Genomic DNA, 16,819 nt, shown 5'->3' on the forward strand with positions numbered 1-16,819 from the left:
TCTTTAATGCCGTCATCTAAGTCCTGAGCGGACACTGGGGCGAGCATATTCACCGGCGCTTTTGAGATGGAGAGGGGAAGCTCATCCCTGTCAGTTGTTGCGGCAGTGTCTGAAGTGCTGTGACAGCCATCCTGGCCCGACAGGGGGGCGGACGGTGTAGAAGGAGCCGAGGGTGTCGAGACGGTTTCGAGGTCACTCGACTCTGTTTCTGAGACGTGGCGGCGGTGTCGTCATTCCTCTCGGGCCTCTCTTCCTCGTTGGCGGGTGAATTTGTCACAGGGACACTTGCGAGCAAGCTACTGTCCGTATCATGGTCTCGGCTGGGGGAAGCTGTCGGCGGCGTGCGAGCCGCGGTCCTGGGCGTCAAGACTTGCATGCGCGAGTGGAGTACGCCTGGCCTGGGTGCTGAGGGGCCGCTCGACTGCGCTAAGTTCGGCTCAAGGTTTGTCACTGAGGGGAAACCGCGTGCGGCGGACGCGTAGGTGCGCCTCCTAAAACAATCTCTCGTCCCGTGTTGCCCCCCACAACGCTTGCATTCGGCTGAGCAGCCCTCAGTGTCGTGCCCGAAAATTCCACATCGTTTGCAGTAAGGTGCGGAGCACGCGGTCGCCATATGGCCCACCTCGCTGCATCGTGCGCACACCCGCCTCATGCCTCGGTATTCGAACATGACACGGTGCCCCGCAATGGTCGCAAAGTTGGGCACCGGTTTGCTCATTTCGATTTTAACGACCCTGACGCCGTTTAACTTATTTTGACGGGAGGCCACAGTAGCAAACGAAATGCCCCGCACCTTACCATACTGCGCCAGGGCGTTGCCAAGTATCTCGTCGGGCATATAGGCTGGGTACCGGTAGGCGTTTACATACGTGACCGGCGGCCCTACGGCCTCAACCGGTACGCTTATGCCATTCACCCGGAAACCCTCAGCCACCATTAACTTAGTTGCCTGACTGGCGTTACGGGTGCATACGAGAAACTTGGCACCGCCCATATGCTGCAACACGAACACACTATCATCGCCTGCAACTACTTCGACTGCATCGATCAAGTCATCAAGAGAAACGTCGCCATCCGGCGCCGTAAACAGGAAACAGTTTTCTCTCACAGGTAAATCGGATGTGGCCGCCATTCTGAGGGCGTTGTCGCCGGTGGAAGGGGGCGTGACTGGTGGAAACTTGTGTCGTGCAGGCGCGCTGCACACTGGTAGTAGCGGCTCAGCCGAGGCGGGCGCCGCGCAGGATCAGGAGGCGGCCGGTAGGCAGCAGGGGGGCTCCGGGACGGCGGGCGTGGACCGGGGACCTTGCTCCTTCCGGCATGGAACAGGCGGGCACCGGGCGGGAAGGCCCGAAACCCAGGGGCAGCGGTCGCACGTCGGAGACGGCAACGCCACGCAGGCTATTCTTGGAGGCTTGAACCCCGGGGATGACGTCAGCGTGACGTGACCCCGGGTCCGACGTAGTGACTCGCGCGAGGCAACTGCTTACACGACCCTTGATCTTAGCCAAAAGGCCGAGAAGCGATGCAATTCATTAGCACGTAATTAAAATCCATTCTTTCACACCTCGTACTTAGTTCTGGCCAAAAGCCGGGCAAACAGTAGCAAAGCAATTCCGACGTCCACCCATGCACAACCAGCATTGTGCACCGACAGCGGCAGCGCTGGCTTCACGGCATTGCTTTTATCCCCAGTCCGCTTGAAGTTTCTAGTTTCGCTTACAAACATGTTAAAACTGAAACCTTCTTTTTCCCAGAGGTCGAAGCCACGCGTGCTTGCTTGCATGCGTACTCTCTATGCGCCCATGACGTCACACCAAATGCTTGCCGGCGAACATTATCAGGCATGTCGCGAGAGATGCTACAGCACTTGTTTTAAAAACTGATGCATAGTGTACATGTCCAACTCGAGCACCAAAGTCTGGAAGGAAAAAAAAAAAAAAAATGATTGTGCAAAATGTGAATACGTCACCCATCCAACATGGCTTCTACGCCGGCTGCCCAAGCAACGCCTCTGCAACGACGCCCACAATCATCGGCAAAAAGGTGAAAAGGTGGTGCCTTTGGCTGCTTCAGCACGCTCAACATATGCCTTGCAAGTTCCGACGTGTCGGAACACCGCACCGAGGTCGACGAAGGTCCTGCCGTGAAAGGCAGACCCGGGAATGCGTGCGAAACGTCTACCGCGTGGGTTGGTTGTGAAGCCGGTGAATGAAGGATCATGTGGCAGAGGGTGACGGAACGTGAGTGTGCGACTTGCCGCTGCGATGTCGTTCAAGCGTTCAACGGGCCGGCAGGTTCTGTCTGTCGTGGTCGAAAACGTCCGAGTTTTGCTGATTCCGAGGGGTAGGAGTGCTATGGTGGCGTGTACGAGGCGCTGGTGCGGCGCTCCGTCGATCGTGCCGGACGGACATGAGGCGGCCGAAGGCGGTCGTCAAGTGGTCGCGGAAATCAGTGGAGAAGTACTCGCCTGCGCTTTTCGTCGAAGACTCGCGACAGACGGTCTTCGGGAGACACGGGTGGTTGCACAAATGCGACCGTGCGTCAACGTGCAGCCATATTCGTGGATTATTTCGCCCCATTACGATAGCTTCGTCACTGCGCTCGCTGGTGTTGCTTGTTTTTGTTGACCTTCACTTGTGGCTCACACCCACTGTGGGGGATTGGCTGGTTTGTTGTTCTGCTTCTTCGACTTCTACATACTCGGCTTAGTGAAGCTGTGAGGAGTGACGAGTGGGTACGGAGGCAAAGCGCGCCCGGGGCGTGATCTCACGCGTCCTGGGGTCCACGTCGCTTCAGGTACGTGCGTGGTGCGTCCGTACGTCTAGTGCGCAATTTCCTTGGAACTTCCAGCAACTGGCAATTCCATTGAGGTGAGCGTGCGAGGATGTTCGTTGTAATTAACGAGAGCCAACGGTGGATGAGCTGGTATGAGATGGTGTTCAGAAATGAAGTGTTTGATCAACAAGGCGATGCCCGCCGTGGTGGTCTGATGGCCGTAAGGTACTCGGCTGCTGACCCGCAGGTGGTGGGATCGAATCCCGGCCGCGGCGGCTGCATTTCCCTGTGCTCAGATTAGGGTGCACGTGAAAGAACCCCAGGTGGTCGAAATTTTCCCATAATCATATGGTGGTTTTGGGACGTCAAACCCCAAAGGTCAGTGGACATAGGAAAAGCACATCGGGGCTTTGCCGCTCCACCGTACAGCAGGTGTGTGCGGAGTGGGTCCTGTGGCGTTCTTTGCGATTTTAATTTGTGATGGGGAATAGTGTAGATGCGTAGACGTGGCGAGAGCACGCGTCTTCAGGTTCAGACGCCGCGTGAAGTGAAGATGTGAAATAAAAATGCCTTCGCTTGCCACTGCAACTGTAAACAGAAACACCAACCAAACCCCATTTTCTAGAGGCTTTTTTATTTTTCGTTGCGAAACGGGTGAATTCGAAAAGCGGAAATAGCTTGGCACATACATACACACTTCTACACACATACATACATACACATCGCACATGCATACACATCGTATACACACTTCTAGCTTTCCTCCGAAACAGTAATGATAATTTCCTCAATAGTTTTATTAATATGAGTAGGAATGTTAAAAAAAATAAGAAACTTGAGTATGTACGTGTGAACATAACAAAATAAAAGAGACCCTCCATATATGAAATACACACGGAAACATTTATTTTCCCAGAGCAATCGTAAGTGTAAACACAGCTAGCGCACTCCCTGCACGCGAATACCGCGTCAGCCGGGGCGGCGTGCCGCCACCGTCTCGGACACTCGACGCACCCACGCCGTTTACCCCGGTATCATGGGTAAATCCGAACACTCCTTCTATCATTGAATTTATTGTCGAACTCACCCCGCAGGGGGTGAGTGGGCCGATCCCGGAGGTAGTGCAATACCGGGCCAACCCGTGGCGGAGGTGAAGCAAGCTTCAAGCACTCCGCCGCATCACAAAAATAAGTTTAATATCTTGGATCCAAATAGGATCCGTATCAGATATTAAGCTGATAAGAACAGACTTTTTATTCAATTTTTACGTACAAAAACATCATAATGGTTAGGAAAAAACTCAAAGAGAAAACTTAGTATAAGTGTATAAGTTAAAATCCGGTAACGAAAGGGTTAAAAACGGTTAGGACAAATAGGTTAAAAACGGTAAAACTGTAGAGGTGTATAAGTCTAATACTACACTTTGATCTTAGCCAAAAGGCCGAGAAGCGATGCAATTCATTAGCACGTAATTAAAATCCATTCTTTCACACCTCGTACTTAGTTCTGGCCAAAAGCCGGGCAAACAGTAGCAAAGCAATTCCGACGTCCACCCATGCACAACCAGCATTGTGCACCGACAGCGGCAGCGCTGGCTTCACGGCATTGCTTTTATCCCCAGTCCGCTTGAAGTTTCTAGTTTCGCTTACAAACATGTTAAAACTGAAACCTTCTTTTTCCCAGAGGTCGAAGCCACGCGTGCTTGCTTGCATGCGTACTCTCTATGCGCCCATGACGTCACACCAAATGCTTGCCGGCGAACATTATCAGGCATGTCGCGAGAGATGCTACAGCACTTGTTTTAAAAACTGATGCATAGTGTACATGTCCAACTCGAGCACCAAAGTCTGGAAGGAAAAAAAAAAAAAAATGATTGTGCAAAATGTGAATACGTCACCCATCCAACATGGCTTCTACGCCGGCTGCCCAAGCAACGCCTCTGCAACGACGCCCACAATCATCGGCAAAAAGGTGAAAAGGTGGTGCCTTTGGCTGCTTCAGCACGCTCAACATATGCCTTGCAAGTTCCGACGTGTCGGAACACCGCACCGAGGTCGACGAAGGTCCTGCCGTGAAAGGCAGACCCGGGAATGCGTGCGAAACGTCTACCGCGTGGGTTGGTTGTGAAGCCGGTGAATGAAGGATCATGTGGCAGAGGGTGACGGAACGTGAGTGTGCGACTTGCCGCTGCGATGTCGTTCAAGCGTTCAACGGGCCGGCAGGTTCTGTCTGTCGTGGTCGAAAACGTCCGAGTTTTGCTGATTCCGAGGGGTAGGAGTGCTATGGTGGCGTGTACGAAGGCGCTGGTGCGGCGCTCCGTCGATCGTGCCGGACGGACATGAGGCGGCCGAAGGCGGTCGTCAAGTGGTCGCGGAAATCAGTGGAGAAGTACTCGCCTGCGCTTTTCGTCGAAGACTCGCGACAGACGGTCTTCGGGAGACACGGGTGGTTGCACAAATGCGACCGTGCGTCAACGTGCAGCCATATTCGTGGATTATTTCGCCCCATTACGATAGCTTCGTCACTGCGCTCGCTGGTGTTGCTTGTTTTTGTTGACCTTCACTTGTGGCTCACACCCACTGTGGGGGATTGGCTGGTTTGTTGTTCTGCTTCTTCGACTTCTACATACTCGGCTTAGTGAAGCTGTGAGGAGTGACGAGTGGGTACGGAGGCAAAGCGCGCCCGGGGCGTGATCTCACGCGTCCTGGGGTCCACGTCGCTTCAGGTACGTGCGTGGTGCGTCCGTACGTCTAGTGCGCAATTTCCTTGGAACTTCCAGCAACTGGCAATTCCATTGAGGTGAGCGTGCGAGGATGTTCGTTGTAATTAACGAGAGCCAACGGTGGATGAGCTGGTATGAGATGGTGTTCAGAAATGAAGTGTTTGATCAACAAGGCGATGCCCGCCGTGGTGGTCTGATGGCCGTAAGGTACTCGGCTGCTGACCCGCAGGTGGTGGGATCGAATCCCGGCCGCGGCGGCTGCATTTCCCTGTGCTCAGATTAGGGTGCACGTGAAAGAACCCCAGGTGGTCGAAATTTTCCCATAATCATATGGTGGTTTTGGGACGTCAAACCCCAAAGGTCAGTGGACATAGGAAAAGCACATCGGGGCTTTGCCGCTCCACCGTACAGCAGGTGTGTGCGGAGTGGGTCCTGTGGCGTTCTTTGCGATTTTAATTTGTGATGGGGAATAGTGTAGATGCGTAGACGTGGCGAGAGCACGCGTCTTCAGGTTCAGACGCCGCGTGAAGATGTGAAATAAAAATGCCTTCGCTTGCCACTGCAACTGTAAACAGAAACACCAACCAAACCCCATTTTCTAGAGGCTTTTTTATTTTTCGTTGCGAAACGGGTGAATTCGAAAAGCGGAAATAGCTTGGCACATACATACACACTTCTACACACATACATACATACACATCGCACATGCATACACATCGTATACACACTTCTAGCTTTCCTCCGAAACAGTAATGATAATTTCCTCAATAGTTTTATTAATATGAGTAGGAATGTTAAAAAAAATAAGAAACTTGAGTATGTACGTGTGAACATAACAAAATAAAAGAGACCCTCCATATATGAAATACACACGGAAACATTTATTTTCCCAGAGCAATCGTAAGTGTAAACACAGCTAGCGCACTCCCTGCACGCGAATACCGCGTCAGCCGGGGCGGCGTGCCGCCACCGTCTCGGACACTCGACGCACCCACGCCGTTTACCCCGGTATCATGGGTAAATCCGAACACTCCTTCTATCATTGAATTTATTGTCGAACTCACCCCGCAGGGGGTGAGTGGGCCGATCCCGGAGGTAGTGCAATACCGGGCCAACCCGTGGCGGAGGTGAAGCAAGCTTCAAGCACTCCGCCGCATCACAAAAATAAGTTTAATATCTTGGATCCAAATAGGATCCGTATCAGATATTAAGCTGATAAGAACAGATACTACATCAAAGAGAAGTTTATTCACTTCCAACTGAGTAAACAATCACATCATTATACGTACACAATACGCAGCCATATTTTGGCCGGATACAGTTCAAAAGGGGCGTAAATAAATACACATTCATTGACGTAAGAGACAAAACGCTTGATGAACTATATACACTATGTACAAACTTGCTATGCGCACATGCTTCTGTACGCCTGAATAAGCACTACACACACCACATATATACATGAATGGAACACACTAAGATATTTACATATTTACAGCGTTGCTTTCCCTTAGCTCTTGTAACAAAGAATTGAGGAAGAAAAGGAGGGGGGGGGGGGGTTAATGGCTTATCAGGGGGGCGTGAAGCTTGCCCTCTCTTACAAAAAAGAATTTGGTATGCCAGCGTCGGAGGAAGCACTCCTCGCCGCTGGCCTCGAGTTCGCCCGATAGGTGAGCCCATAACAGCCGCCTTATGCGCGAGACGGTCGGGAACGCGGCTCGCACAGGCTTCCTGCGCGCCTCTGCTAATGAGCGCCTTTGCCAGATAGCCAGCAATGTGTAAACAAGCACCAGTTGGGCAAAGGCACCCTTGTTGCGCTTGTGGTAAGGAGGGGGCCGGATACCAAAGGAATGGGCTACCATCCGCCACACGGGTTTCACCGAGATACACTGAAAAAGCGCGTGATCCTGCGTTTCCACTGCGCGGCAGTTAGGGCAGCGTGCATCTGGGACAATTCCAAATTTGTTGAGGCGTTCTCTGGTGGGGAGCACAGCCCAGGCCTTTTTCACCAGAAAGTCGTGTGCATCACGGGGGGTGCCGCAGCGAAGCGAGTTCAGTTCGCGCCTCGCGCGCTCAGCGCGTTTCCGGTCCGAGTCGCTCAACTGTTCCAGCGTGATAGCTTCGACGATGCGCGCTGGCGGGTCCTCGTCCACGTCGCCGTCAGGCACTTCTTTTTGCAACATGCGCCACGTCGCAGATGCCGTTTTATAGAAGGGCGCAGGCTCCTCCGCAAAGGGTCCGGTGTGACGGCCTGCATCCAACCAGTCATGCCTCACTCCGCTCCAGTACAGTAGTAAGTTGCGACCCAAGTAATCGCTCGCGCGCACGAGCATGCGGGCGGTTTTCAGGGCCAGGACCCTACTTACGGTCAGAACATGCGGGAGACCGAGACCCCCTTCAGACGTTGCCAGTTGCAGCATGTTTTGTTTCACCGGTGGCGGTTTCCCGTCCCACATGTATGCGTTTATGAGCTTAGACAGCTGGCTTACTGCTCTTGCGGGCATCACCGCCACTCGGCTCGCATGCGAGGCTAGGGCGCAAATGCTTGTCTTGACCGCTACGGCTTTCTCTCTAAGCGTCAGGCCTCGCAGGTCTGCGCGCTCTGACACTTGTTCAGCCCTTTCGAGGACTCGGGACCACGTCGAGGCCGCAACTCCTTCACAGGAAAAGTATATACCAAGGACCTTCACTGTGCTCACCGCCTCGTAGTTGCCGATCGCGTGCGCCGGGAAATGGCCGAATAGGAGTGCCTTGCACTTTCCCTCGTTCAACTGCGCTCCTGATGCGAGGGCGTAGGATGCAAAGACCTGGCGAAAACGGTCGAGGCTACTAGGGTCCCTGACAAAAAGGGAGATGTCGTCGGCGTACGCGAGCACTTTCAAGTCCGCTGATCCTGTGAGGGGGAGGCCTCGGATGTGCGCATCGCTGGCAAGAGACGAGAGTAGCGGCTCTATCGAGAGTACAAAGAGGGTCGGGCCGAGTGGGCACCCCTGCCTTATCCCTCTTGTGTATTGGAAGGTAGCTGTCGTGGAGCCATTTACCACTACGTGGCATCTGAGATCAGAGTACAGGAGCTCGATCACTTGTACAAAACCTGGCGGGAGGCCGAACTCTCGAAGCGTTTCGAACAGGTAAGTGTGCCTAACTCTGTCGAAAGCTTTTGCTTGATCGAGGGAAAGAAAGGCTCCCGTGACTCTTTTCTCAGATGCGTATTGAAAGACGTCTCTTGTGACAGTCAGATTGGCAAACATTGACCTGCCCGGGACTGCGCAGGCCTGATGCGGACCAATGATGTCTGGCAAAAAGGACTTAAGCCGACTGTTTAGAATTGAAGCGACGATCTTATAATCGACGTTGAGCAGCGTGATTGGACGCCACGACGACGGCGTGTTCCGCGGTGCACCCTCTTTCAGAATAAGGACTACGCGCCCCATGCCAAAAGAGGCAGGTTTCGCGTGTCCTTCAAGGACCGTGTTGACGACTGCCAGGAGCGGTTCCTTCAGGGTCTCAAAAAAAGTGGCATAGAAGCCCGCGGTGAGGCCGTCCGCGCCGGGGGCCGAGTTCGGTGGCATTTGCTCGATCGCGGCCCTCAACTCCTCTAACGTGGCTGCGCCACACATGGTCGAGCCCTGATCTTCTTCCAGGCACTTTAGGGATTTGTACAACTCCGACAGGCACGCTGGCACCGAGAGGGTCGTCGTGGGGTCCGGCTCGCGGAACGCTGACTCAAAGTGCTGCAAGAAAGTCGCCTCGATCTCGGTCGGGTCCTTCGTGAGCGTACCGTCGGGGCGCATGACTTCCACTATGCGTACCGAGCCGTTTCCGCGTACTTCGCGCGGGGCGGCCTCTGACTGTTCATCGGAGGCGGCCCGAGTCGCACATCTTTCGCCGTTAGCCGCCCGAAGTAGTCTTTCGTACTGCACCTTAAGGGAGGAGAGGTAATCTCGTGTACAGGTGGTGAGGATGTCCGCACTCTGAATGATACGCATTCTGCGCAGTATCTCATTCATCTCGGACGTCATGCGCTTTCTTCTTTCACTACCTTCTTCTTGGAGAAGAGCCTTCCATGCCGCCTTGAGGTCGTCCCAGGTAGTCGGTGTTATGCGGGAGGTCGCTCTGATCGAGGCCTCTATGCGTGCCTGGATCTGTGGAACGGACACTGGATCCTTCAGTAGTGCCGAATCCAGGCGCCACGACATATCATTCGATTTGGGGCCAGGCTTTGCACGGACTGTGGTTAACAGTGGCGCGTGGTCAGAGAGACGAGTCAAAGCAGATGGTAGCGGGAGCACCTCACACGCTGCTAGGGAGGGCAGTAGGAACTCTGGTAAGTAGGCACGGTCGAGCCGGCTAGCGGTGGCCTTTGACACTCGGGTGGGGCCGAAATCGTCGTCGTGGAGGACGACCCATGCGTCGGAAAGTCGCAGGCAGCGGAGCACCCTGATGAGTTCTTTTGCGTGGTAGGCTGAGCCACCGCGACCCGGTCCCCGGATATCCCTCGTAGCGTCTACCACACAGTTGAAGTCTCCCAGGACCACATGCGGGAGGGGGGCTAGCAGGAACTCTCCAAGCTCCCTGAAGAAGGGATTGGTCTCCGATCTCGTGACAGGCGCGTACACGTTGACGAACCGGACTTTCTGCCCATCGATGAAAATATCGACTATCAACGTGCGGCCATCGGCCCCGAACGCGCAATGAGCCTTTTGTCTAAACCTCCCGGAGACAAAGACGACCCCGACCCCGCAGGACTTAGCCCTCGTCAAGGAAAAAAAAGCTTCGACCTGGCACAGGCTACGGAAGTGCGCGACGTCGAGGGGGGAACGGAAATTCGCCTCCTGGACGAACAGCAGGTCAATATCTTGGGAGCGGGCAAACGAAATGACCGCGGTTTGCTTCGTTTTGTCGCGGAGTCCGCGCACATTCCAGGTAGCGAAGCGGAGTTGGTCAGTCATTCGAGGGAACTAGAGGGCGAGCGGGGGGGGGGGGGGGGGGGGGGGGGCATCAGTGTGCGGGAGGTGGAGCGCTCAGCGAGGGGGGAACAGCAAACGGCGCGCTCGCCTGTGCTGCCATCTGTGGCTAGGTAAACAAAACGCCTCGCTGGCTTTACGCCTGCGCTGCCATCTGTTGCGAGGTAATCAAAACGCCTCGCTGGCTTTAGGGGGCGGTTCCCCTTTGCCGGCGGTGCTCTGGGCTAGCTTCTGCGTCTTCGCCCTCGGGGGGGCGTCACTGTCACTGCTCCTGGCGTCCGGCCCGGTTCGCCGCTGCCGCGCCTCTCTGCTTGTGGCTCTCCCCCTCGGATCCTTCTTATCATCCTCTCCTTGCCGTCGGCGCGAGCGAGAGCGTGCCCGCTCATCACGGCCTGGCGCTGGCTGTGACGCAAGCGGGTCCGGTTTACGACTCAAGTGGGGCGGCGCGTGATCAAGGGGGAGCCGGGAGGTGGGCGGCAGGTTTGATTGAGCGCCGTGGCGGTGGCGGTCATCCGGAAGCTCGTAGTACCCGCGGCTCACGATGGGCAGGTCGTCTCGTGTGGGGTCTTTAATGCCGTCATCTAAGTCCTGAGCGGACACTGGGGCGAGCATATTCACCGGCGCTTTTGAGATGGAGAGGGGAAGCTCATCCCTGTCAGTTGTTGCGGCAGTGTCTGAAGTGCTGTGACAGCCATCCTGGCCCGACAGGGGGGCGGACGGTGTAGAAGGAGCCGAGGGTGTCGAGACGGTTTCGAGGTCACTCGACTCTGTTTCTGATGACGTGGCGGCGGTGTCGTCATTCCTCTCGGGCCTCTCTTCCTCGTTGGCGGGTGAATTTGTCACAGGGACACTTGCGAGCAAGCTACTGTCCGTATCATGGTCTCGGCTGGGGGAAGCTGTCGGCGGCGTGCGAGCCGCGGTCCTGGGCGTCAAGACTTGCATGCGCGAGTGGAGTACGCCTGGCCTGGGTGCTGAGGGGCCGCTCGACTGCGCTAAGTTCGGCTCAAGGTTTGTCACTGAGGGGAAACCGCGTGCGGCGGACGCGTAGGTGCGCCTCCTAAAACAATCTCTCGTCCCGTGTTGCCCCCCACAACGCTTGCATTCGGCTGAGCAGCCCTCAGTGTCGTGCCCGAAAATTCCACATCGTTTGCAGTAAGGTGCGGAGCACGCGGTCGCCATATGGCCCACCTCGCTGCATCGTGCGCACACCCGCCTCATGCCTCGGTATTCGAACATGACACGGTGCCCCGCAATGGTCGCAAAGTTGGGCACCGGTTTGCTCATTTCGATTTTAACGACCCTGACGCCGTTTAACTTATTTTGACGGGAGGCCACAGTAGCAAACGAAATGCCCCGCACCTTACCATACTGCGCCAGGGCGTTGCCAAGTATCTCGTCGGGCATATAGGCTGGGTACCGGTAGGCGTTTACATACGTGACCGGCGGCCCTACGGCCTCAACCGGTACGCTTATGCCATTCACCCGGAAACCCTCAGCCACCATTAACTTAGTTGCCTGACTGGCGTTACGGGTGCATACGAGAAACTTGGCACCGCCCATATGCTGCAACACGAACACACTATCATCGCCTGCAACTACTTCGACTGCATCGATCAAGTCATCAAGAGAAACGTCGCCATCCGGCGCCGTAAACAGGAAACAGTTTTCTCTCACAGGTAAATCGGATGTGGCCGCCATTCTGAGGGCGTTGTCGCCGGTGGAAGGGGGCGTGACTGGTGGAAACTTGTGTCGTGCAGGCGCGCTGCACACTGGTAGTAGCGGCTCAGCCGAGGCGGGCGCCGCGCAGGATCAGGAGGCGGCCGGTAGGCAGCAGGGGGGCTCCGGGACGGCGGGCGTGGACCGGGGACCTTGCTCCTTCCGGCATGGAACAGGCGGGCACCGGGCGGGAAGGCCCGAAACCCAGGGGCAGCGGTCGCACGTCGGAGACGGCAACGCCACGCAGGCTATTCTTGGAGGCTTGAACCCCGGGGATGACGTCAGCGTGACGTGACCCCGGGTCCGACGTAGTGACTCGCGCGAGGCAACTGCTTACACGACCCTTGATCTTAGCCAAAAGGCCGAGAAGCGATGCAATTCATTAGCACGTAATTAAAATCCATTCTTTCACACCTCGTACTTAGTTCTGGCCAAAAGCCGGGCAAACAGTAGCAAAGCAATTCCGACGTCCACCCATGCACAACCAGCATTGTGCACCGACAGCGGCAGCGCTGGCTTCACGGCATTGCTTTTATCCCCAGTCCGCTTGAAGTTTCTAGTTTCGCTTACAAACATGTTAAAACTGAAACCTTCTTTTTCCCAGAGGTCGAAGCCACGCGTGCTTGCTTGCATGCGTACTCTCTATGCGCCCATGACGTCACACCAAATGCTTGCCGGCGAACATTATCAGGCATGTCGCGAGAGATGCTACAGCACTTGTTTTAAAAACTGATGCATAGTGTACATGTCCAACTCGAGCACCAAAGTCTGGAAGGAAAAAAAAAAAAAAAATGATTGTGCAAAATGTGAATACGTCACCCATCCAACATGGCTTCTACGCCGGCTGCCCAAGCAACGCCTCTGCAACGACGCCCACAATCATCGGCAAAAAGGTGAAAAGGTGGTGCCTTTGGCTGCTTCAGCACGCTCAACATATGCCTTGCAAGTTCCGACGTGTCGGAACACCGCACCGAGGTCGACGAAGGTCCTGCCGTGAAAGGCAGACCCGGGAATGCGTGCGAAACGTCTACCGCGTGGGTTGGTTGTGAAGCCGGTGAATGAAGGATCATGTGGCAGAGGGTGACGGAACGTGAGTGTGCGACTTGCCGCTGCGATGTCGTTCAAGCGTTCAACGGGCCGGCAGGTTCTGTCTGTCGTGGTCGAAAACGTCCGAGTTTTGCTGATTCCGAGGGGTAGGAGTGCTATGGTGGCGTGTACGAGGCGCTGGTGCGGCGCTCCGTCGATCGTGCCGGACGGACATGAGGCGGCCGAAGGCGGTCGTCAAGTGGTCGCGGAAATCAGTGGAGAAGTACTCGCCTGCGCTTTTCGTCGAAGACTCGCGACAGACGGTCTTCGGGAGACACGGGTGGTTGCACAAATGCGACCGTGCGTCAACGTGCAGCCATATTCGTGGATTATTTCGCCCCATTACGATAGCTTCGTCACTGCGCTCGCTGGTGTTGCTTGTTTTTGTTGACCTTCACTTGTGGCTCACACCCACTGTGGGGGATTGGCTGGTTTGTTGTTCTGCTTCTTCGACTTCTACATACTCGGCTTAGTGAAGCTGTGAGGAGTGACGAGTGGGTACGGAGGCAAAGCGCGCCCGGGGCGTGATCTCACGCGTCCTGGGGTCCACGTCGCTTCAGGTACGTGCGTGGTGCGTCCGTACGTCTAGTGCGCAATTTCCTTGGAACTTCCAGCAACTGGCAATTCCATTGAGGTGAGCGTGCGAGGATGTTCGTTGTAATTAACGAGAGCCAACGGTGGATGAGCTGGTATGAGATGGTGTTCAGAAATGAAGTGTTTGATCAACAAGGCGATGCCCGCCGTGGTGGTCTGATGGCCGTAAGGTACTCGGCTGCTGACCCGCAGGTGGTGGGATCGAATCCCGGCCGCGGCGGCTGCATTTCCCTGTGCTCAGATTAGGGTGCACGTGAAAGAACCCCAGGTGGTCGAAATTTTCCCATAATCATATGGTGGTTTTGGGACGTCAAACCCCAAAGGTCAGTGGACATAGGAAAAGCACATCGGGGCTTTGCCGCTCCACCGTACAGCAGGTGTGTGCGGAGTGGGTCCTGTGGCGTTCTTTGCGATTTTAATTTGTGATGGGGAATAGTGTAGATGCGTAGACGTGGCGAGAGCACGCGTCTTCAGGTTCAGACGCCGCGTGAAGATGTGAAATAAAAATGCCTTCGCTTGCCACTGCAACTGTAAACAGAAACACCAACCAAACCCCATTTTCTAGAGGCTTTTTTATTTTTCGTTGCGAAACGGGTGAATTCGAAAAGCGGAAATAGCTTGGCACATACATACACACTTCTACACACATACATACATACACATCGCACATGCATACACATCGTATACACACTTCTAGCTTTCCTCCGAAACAGTAATGATAATTTCCTCAATAGTTTTATTAATATGAGTAGGAATGTTAAAAAAAATAAGAAACTTGAGTATGTACGTGTGAACATAACAAAATAAAAGAGACCCTCCATATATGAAATACACACGGAAACATTTATTTTCCCAGAGCAATCGTAAGTGTAAACACAGCTAGCGCACTCCCTGCACGCGAATACCGCGTCAGCCGGGGCGGCGTGCCGCCACCGTCTCGGACACTCGACGCACCCACGCCGTTTACCCCGGTATCATGGGTAAATCCGAACACTCCTTCTATCATTGAATTTATTGTCGAACTCACCCCGCAGGGGGTGAGTGGGCCGATCCCGGAGGTAGTGCAATACCGGGCCAACCCGTGGCGGAGGTGAAGCAAGCTTCAAGCACTCCGCCGCATCACAAAAATAAGTTTAATATCTTGGATCCAAATAGGATCCGTATCAGATATTAAGCTGATAAGAACAGATACTACACTTTGATCTTAGCCAAAAGGCCGAGAAGCGATGCAATTCATTAGCACGTAATTAAAATCCATTCTTTCACACCTCGTACTTAGTTCTGGCCAAAAGCCGGGCAAACAGTAGCAAAGCAATTCCGACGTCCACCCATGCACAACCAGCATTGTGCACCGACAGCGGCAGCGCTGGCTTCACGGCATTGCTTTTATCCCCAGTCCGCTTGAAGTTTCTAGTTTCGCTTACAAACATGTTAAAACTGAAACCTTCTTTTTCCCAGAGGTCGAAGCCACGCGTGCTTGCTTGCATGCGTACTCTCTATGCGCCCATGACGTCACACCAAATGCTTGCCGGCGAACATTATCAGGCATGTCGCGAGAGATGCTACAGCACTTGTTTTAAAAACTGATGCATAGTGTACATGTCCAACTCGAGCACCAAAGTCTGGAAGGAAAAAAAAAAAAAAATGATTGTGCAAAATGTGAATACGTCACCCATCCAACATGGCTTCTACGCCGGCTGCCCAAGCAACGCCTCTGCAACGACGCCCACAATCATCGGCAAAAAGGTGAAAAGGTGGTGCCTTTGGCTGCTTCAGCACGCTCAACATATGCCTTGCAAGTTCCGACGTGTCGGAACACCGCACCGAGGTCGACGAAGGTCCTGCCGTGAAAGGCAGACCCGGGAATGCGTGCGAAACGTCTACCGCGTGGGTTGGTTGTGAAGCCGGTGAATGAAGGATCATGTGGCAGAGGGTGACGGAACGTGAGTGTGCGACTTGCCGCTGCGATGTCGTTCAAGCGTTCAACGGGCCGGCAGGTTCTGTCTGTCGTGGTCGAAAACGTCCGAGTTTTGCTGATTCCGAGGGGTAGGAGTGCTATGGTGGCGTGTACGAGGCGCTGGTGCGGCGCTCCGTCGATCGTGCCGGACGGACATGAGGCGGCCGAAGGCGGTCGTCAAGTGGTCGCGGAAATCAGTGGAGAAGTACTCGCCTGCGCTTTTCGTCGAAGACTCGCGACAGACGGTCTTCGGGAGACACGGGTGGTTGCACAAATGCGACCGTGCGTCAACGTGCAGCCATATTCGTGGATTATTTCGCCCCATTACGATAGCTTCGTCACTGCGCTCGCTGGTGTTGCTTGTTTTTGTTGACCTTCACTTGTGGCTCACACCCACTGTGGGGGATTGGCTGGTTTGTTGTTCTGCTTCTTCGACTTCTACATACTCGGCTTAGTGAAGCTGTGAGGAGTGACGAGTGGGTACGGAGGCAAAGCGCGCCCGGGGCGTGATCTCACGCGTCCTGGGGTCCACGTCGCTTCAGGTACGTGCGTGGTGCGTCCGTACGTCTAGTGCGCAATTTCCTTGGAACTTCCAGCAACTGGCAATTCCATTGAGGTGAGCGTGCGAGGATGTTCGTTGTAATTAACGAGAGCCAACGGTGGATGAGCTGGTATGAGATGGTGTTCAGAAATGAAGTGTTTGATCAACAAGGCGATGCCCGCCGTGGTGGTCTGATGGCCGTAAGGTACTCGGCTGCTGACCCGCAGGTGGTGGGATCGAATCCCGGCCGCGGCGGCTGCATTTCCCTGTGCTCAGATTAGGGTGCACGTGAAAGAACCCCAGGTGGTCGAAATTTTCCCATAATCATATGGTGGTTTTGGGACGTCAAACCCCAAAGGTCAGTGGACATAGGAAAAGCACATCGGGGCTTTGCCGCTCCACCGTACAGCAGGTGTGTGCGGAGTGGGTCCTGTGGCGTTCTTTGCGATTTTAATTTGTGA

The 16,819-nt window shown here is 54.6% G+C and overlaps 2 non-coding genes and 2 pseudogenes across 2 annotated transcripts; all 4 read right to left on the reverse strand.

The window, feature by feature from the left end:
• Positions 1-3,871: 3,871 nt before the first annotated feature.
• Positions 3,872-4,055, reverse strand: LOC142791356 (U2 spliceosomal RNA). The gene has a single exon (XR_012890176.1). It is a non-coding gene; the product is annotated as a U2 spliceosomal RNA (small nuclear RNA).
• A 67-nt stretch (positions 4,056-4,122) lies between these two features.
• Positions 4,123-4,228, reverse strand: LOC142791384 (U2 spliceosomal RNA; annotated as a pseudogene).
• A 2,342-nt stretch (positions 4,229-6,570) lies between these two features.
• LOC142791337 (U2 spliceosomal RNA) lies at positions 6,571-6,745 on the reverse strand (annotated as a pseudogene).
• Positions 6,746-14,896: 8,151 nt separating this feature from the next.
• LOC142791397 (U2 spliceosomal RNA) lies at positions 14,897-15,088 on the reverse strand. The gene has a single exon (XR_012890191.1). It is a non-coding gene; the product is annotated as a U2 spliceosomal RNA (small nuclear RNA).
• Between the last annotated feature and the right edge of the window lie 1,731 nt (positions 15,089-16,819).

Source organism: Rhipicephalus microplus, unplaced genomic scaffold, assembly GCF_043290135.1.
Source record: "Rhipicephalus microplus isolate Deutch F79 unplaced genomic scaffold, USDA_Rmic scaffold_165, whole genome shotgun sequence".
Classification (NCBI taxonomy): Eukaryota; Metazoa; Arthropoda; class Arachnida; order Ixodida; family Ixodidae; genus Rhipicephalus; species Rhipicephalus microplus.